The following is a 6,598-nucleotide window of genomic DNA, read 5'->3' on the forward strand; positions in this document are numbered from 1 at the left end:
ACCAATGAATATCCGTGACAGACAGACGGAAGTGACCCTTAGACAATTATATAGTAGATTATGGGTGTATACATTGTTTATATATTTAGTTTGAAACTATATAATATATAATCTGTGACTCACACTTATGCATCCATTCTCACCCTGCATGCAGAGGCTCATATATTTATTTCCCTTATTATATTGTTTATTATTACTTATTTTCTAATACATTACTGGTAGAACACTTAGCACTTTATATTCATGCACTCCCTATTTGCGCTGCGCTCAAAATTCTATCCACGCAGTTTCCGTTTTAGCAGTATCCCAGCTGCAATTCTCTATATGCGGTGAGCGCTCGCAGAGACTTCCGGCTTTGAGTTGCTATGGAGACACGTCTATAGTGCGGCTGACTTCGCCCCCTGTCTTGACGCGTCAGACAGGGGAGTGGACAGGCCTCACGTGACGCTGACCGGCGGTGACGTTGAAGCGGGCGCCATTACAAACCACTGCCACCACTGATTATACATGCTATATAAGTAGCCACATGCCTACTGTTCTATGTGACTATCCCCCAGGACAAAGCATCATGCACTAGAGACACTTTTTTTTTGCTGTATTTTGCACATATGTGGGGTTTTTCCATTGAGCCATATTGACAAATCTACACCCCTATGTCTATATTGCGTATGCAGCATCAATAGTAAAAAGATCTAATGCTACAAATAAGAATATTTAAAAAAAAAAAGGTTATTCTCACCCTCCGACGTCGCGTGCTGTCCTCGGCATTGCAAGCGGCAGGTTCCAGTGCTAAGGATGCTATGCGAGAAGGACCTGCCATGACGTCACGGTCATGTGACCGCAACATCATCACAGGTCTTGCGCTCATACCAACCCTGGGACCGGAAGCTGCCGCGTGCACTGCACACAGGCAACAGCAATACAAAGGGCCCTCGGAAGGTGAGTATATGTTTATTTTTTATTTTTTAACCTGTTACATACGTGGCTGGGCAATATACTACGTGACTGGGCAATATACTACGTGACTGGGCAATATACTACATGACTGGGCAATATACTACATGACTGGGCAATATACTACATGACTGGGCAATATACTACGTGTCTGTGCTGTATACTATGTGGCTCTGTGCTGTATACTACGTGGCTCTGTGCTGTATACTACATGGCTGGGCAATATACTACGTCACTGGGTAATATACTACATGACTGGGCAATATACTACATCACTGGGTAATATACTATGTGACTGGGCAATATACTATGTGACTGGGCAATATAATACGTGGCTGGACAATATACTACGTGGCTGGGCAATATACTACGTGGCTGGGCAATATACTACATGGCTGGGCAATATACTATATAGGTGGGCAATATACTACGTGACTGGGCAATATTCTACGTGACTGGGCAATATACTACGTGGCTGGGCAATATACTACGTGGCTGGGCAATATACTACCTGGCTGGGCAATATACTATATAGCTGGGCAATATACTATATAGCTGGGCAATATACTACGCGACTGGGCAATATACTACGTGGACATGCATATTCTAGAATACCCGATGCGTTAGAATCGGGCCACCATCTAGTCTACTTATATGTCCTTTCAGTTTTATAAACACCTACATGCCTTATATTATGCACTAGAGACACTTTTTTTGCTGTATTTTGCACATATGTGGGGTTTTTCCATTGAGCCATATTGCCAAATCTACACCCCTATGTCTATATTGCAAGGACTAGAGACGCCATATTTTTTGCACTTTGCACATATCTACTTATATGTCCTTTCAGTTTTACAAACACCTACTGTTCCACACAGGTATATACAGTGGGGCAAAAAAGTATTTAGTCAGTCAGCAATAGTGCACGTTCCACCACTTAAAAAGATGAGAGGCATCTGTAATTTACATCATAGGTAGACCTCAACTATGGGAGACAAACTGAGAAAAAAAAATCCAGAAAATCGCATTGTCTGTTTTTTTAACATTTTATTTGCATATTATGGTGGAAAATAAGTATTTGGTCAGAAACAAAATTTCATCTCAATACTTTGTAATATATCCTTTGTTGGCAATGACAGAGGTCAAACGTTTTCTGTAAGTCTTCACAAGGTTGCCACACACTGTTGTTGGTATGTTGGCCCATTCCTCCATGCAGATCTCCTCTAGAGCAGTGATGTTTTTGGCTTTTCGCTTGGCAACACGGACTTTCAACTCCCTCCAAAGGTTTTCTATAGGGTTGAGATCTGGAGAATGGCTAGGCCACTCCAGGACCTTGAAATGCTTCTTACGAAGCCACTCCTTCGTTGCCCTGGCGGTGTGCTTTGGATCATTGTCATGTTGAAAGACCCAGCCACGTTTCATCTTCAATGCCCTTGCTGATGGAAGGAGGTTTGCACTCAAAATCTCACGATACATGGCCCCATTCATTCTTTCATGTACCCGGATCAGTCGTCCTGGCCCCTTTGCAGAGAAACAGCCCCAAAGCATGATGTTTCCACCACCATGCTTTACAGTAGGTATGGTGTTTGATGGATGCAACTCAGTATTCTTTTTCCTCCAAACACGACAAGTTGTGTTTCTACCAAACAGTTCCAGTTTGGTTTCATCAGACCATAGGACATTCTCCCAAAACTCCTCTGGATCATCCAAATGCTCTCTAGCAAACTTCAGACGGGCCCGGACATGTACTGGCTTAAGCAGTGGGACACGTCTGGCACTGCAGGATCTGAGTCCATGGTTGCGTAGTGTGTTACTTATGGTAGGCCTTGTTACATTGGTCCCAGCTCTCTGCAGTTCATTCACTAGGTCCCCCCGCGTGGTTCTGGGATTTTTGCTCACCGTTCTTGTGATCTTTCTGACCCCACGGGGTGGGATTTTGCGTGGAGCCCCAGATCGAGGGAGATTATCAGTGGTCTTGTATGTCTTCCATTTTCTAATTATTGCTCCCACTGTTGATTTCTTCACTCCAAGCTGGTTGGCTATTGCAGATTCAGTCTTCCCAGCCTGGTGCAGGGCTACAATTTTGTTTCTGGTGTCCTTTGACAGCTCTTTGGTCTTCACCATAGTGGAGTTTGGAGTCAGACTGTTTGAGGGTGTGCACAGGTGTCTTTTTATACTGATAACAAGTTTAAACAGGTGCCATTACTACAGGTAATGAGTGGAGGAAAGAGGAGACTCTTAAAGAAGAAGTTACAGGTCTGTGAGAGCCAGAAATCTTGATTGTTTGTTTCTGACCAAATACTTATTTTCCACCATAATATGCAAATAAATTGTTAAAAAAACAGACAATGTGATTTTCTGGATTTTTTTTTCTCAGTTTGTCTCCCATAGTTGAGGTCTACCTATGATGTAAATTACAGACACCTCTCATCTTTTAAAGTGGTGGAACTTGCACTATTGCTGACTGACTAAATACTTTTTTGCCCCACTGTATAACACCCATTTGTCCATTGGGGCGTATCTTTTTTGCATTTTGTATATGTTTAAATCTAATAGTTTACATATGTTCATAGCACACATTATTTAGGAGCATATACAGTATTATTTGTCCACTTGGCTTGTTCCTCTTATTCTACGTTCACATTTGCGTTGTTGGGCGCAGCGTCGTCGACGCAACCCAAAACGCATATACACAACGCAGCATTTTTTGACGCATGCGTTGTCCTAAAATAGGAAAGTACAGGAAATTTGGCGCAGGGAAAACGCTACATGTAGCGTCGGGCACGCCCTGTCTGGTGCGCCCAAATGACGCATGCGTAGTACAACGCTTGACAGCGCATACCGGCGCATGTCCATGCGCCCCCCCATGTTAAAGATAGGGGCGCATGACGCATGCGTCGGTATCCATCGACGATGCTGCGCCCAACAACGCAAATGTGAACGTAGCTTTATACTGTGTATATACTCTTAACAATGAGGCTATGAATTAGTTTACATATATATATATATCCTAACGAAAGCGGACTTATATCAAAAACTGCTGCAAGAAGAGATCCATATGCATATATAAAACCAAAGTTTACTTTATTAATACAAACTATAATAAAAATATACACAGACAGATGAAACATATATAAACAAAAGAGTGTCTACAGGAATAGAATCAGTGGAGCTCAGACCAATATACCCATATATTAGTAGTTCTCAGTAATCATATATCACTCTATCAGTCTATATCATGACGACATGTGGTGGATCTACTATTCATAGTCCCAATGGCGACAAGTCACCTATTAAGAATAAATCCTATCTGTCCACCATACATATCAATCTACTGATATCAGGAAACCATAGATACGTAAGTAAACCTTATTTCTCTAGAGTGTTTACAGACTAACCGTCCTGCACTAACATCATCTGCTATAATACAGTATAATATAACAAGGTGCTCACCTACATACCGAAAGTATTCCCAAGGAGACAGAGACCAACAGGTAGGAGTCCACTGAACCCTCCAGGTGCGCCCCGACGCGCGTTTCGCCCGCAATCTTCTTCCGGGGGCGTAACCCAGTGAGAGAGAAGACGGCCTCTTATATCTGGCATCACCAATATAACGATACGAGGAATTCCTATTGGACAATTTCTGAGAGCAAAAAGAATCTGCTCAAATGAACAAAATTTTGAGAAACAATCAATGGACTTAATAGAAAGATTCTCCCGAAGAGGCTATAGCAAAAAAATGATTAAGAGAGGATATATGAGAGCCAAAAGAACTCCTCGGGATCAGCTATTATATGGACCCTATAAGCGACGAGATATTGATGAGAAAAAAGATCAGGTACGTTTCATCTCCACATTCAACAATAGGTGGCATGAACTAACTCAAATCGTCCTAAAACACTGGGGAGTTCTAAAAAGTGATCCCACTTTGAAGGCTATTTTACCGGAGAAGCCTTCTTTTGTGGCAAAAAGGGCAGCCAATTTGAAAGACATCTTAGTACATAGCCACTATGATCCCATTAAGAATATTATGAGAATGAGGAAGGATAAAAGTAGATTTGGGTTCTTCCCATGTGGTTTATGTAAGGGATGTCTTAACCATGAAAAAACTACTACCTTTACTAACCACAATGGGACCCGTTGCTATGACATACGTAGCCATTTGGACTGTTCATCGAAAGGAGTAATATATCAGGCTAAATGTACCTGTGGCAAGATTTACGTGGGGTTAACAACGAGAGAACTCAAAATCAGGACCCGGGAACATGTAAGAGACACTCAGACATCCAAAAAGCCAGAACCACAGAGGACACCAGTACCCTTAAGTCTCTCCCCAGACATTTCAAGCAATATCATGGGTGCTCTGGCAATGATCTTTCAATTAGGGCTATAGATCAAATTGATCTGGGGATTAGAGGAGGAGATTTGGGTAGGTGTTTGGCTCAATTGGAGAGCAAGTGGATTTTCCGGTTGGGAGCCATGAGTCCACAAGGGCTAAATGAAAGCCTAGGCTTTGCAGCATTTCTGTAATTATGTTTTAATAAGGGCATATTTTTAGTTTGAGGTGAGAGTACTAAGGTTCTTAGCTTTTAAATGTATATTAACAAGTTAATTTTAATCATGTGTTTATTATGTTGTTACTAATGTACCGTATATACTCGAGTATAAGCCGACCCGAGTATAAGCCGACCCCCCTAATTTTGCCACAAAAAACTGGGAAAACTTATTGACTCGAGTATAAGCCTAGGGTGGAAATGCAGCAGCTACCGGTGAATTTCAATAATAAAAATAGATCATTATTTCCCCATAGCTGTGCCATATAGTGCTCTGCGCCGTTCATTATTGCCCTATAGCTCTGCCCCATATAGTGCTCTGCGCCGTTCATTATTGCCCTATAGCTGTGCCCCATATAGTGCTCTGCACCGATCATTATTGCCCTATAGCTGTGCCCCATATAGTGCTCTTGCACCGTTCATATTGCCCCATAGAAAGCTCTGCCCCATATAGTGCTCTTGCACCGTTCATATTGCCCCATAGAAAGCTCTGCCCCATATAGTGCTCTGCACCGTTCATATTGCCCCATAGAAAGCTCTGCCCCATATAGTGCTCTGCACCGTTCATATTGCCCCATAGAAAGCTCTGCCCCATATAGTGCTCTGCACCGTTCATATTGCCCCATAGAAAGCTCTGCCCCATATAGTGCTCTTGCACCGTTCATATTGCCCCATAGAAAGCTCTGCCCCATATAGTGCTCTTGCACCGTTCATATTGCCCCATAGAAAGCTCTGCCATTGTCGCTGCTGCTGCAGTAGAAAAAAACAAAAACACACATACTCACCTCTCTTGCTTGCAGCTCCCGGCGTCTCGTTCCGGCGTCTCGTCCCGGCGTCTCCGCTCTGACTGATCAGGCAGAGGGCGCCGCGCACACTATATGCGTCATCGCGCCCTCTGACCTGAACAGTCAGAGCGCAGAGACGCCGGGAAGATGGAGCGACGCCGGGAAGATGGAGCCGCGCCCGACGGCTGGAACGCGGACAGGTGAATATGACATACTTACCTGGTCCTGGCGTCCGGCTCCTTCTCCCGCACAGCTGTCTTCGGTGCCGCAGCTTCTTCCTCTATCAGCGGTCACCGTTACCGCTGA

Source organism: Ranitomeya imitator, chromosome 10 (genome assembly GCF_032444005.1).
Source record: "Ranitomeya imitator isolate aRanImi1 chromosome 10, aRanImi1.pri, whole genome shotgun sequence".
Classification (NCBI taxonomy): Eukaryota; Metazoa; Chordata; class Amphibia; order Anura; family Dendrobatidae; genus Ranitomeya; species Ranitomeya imitator.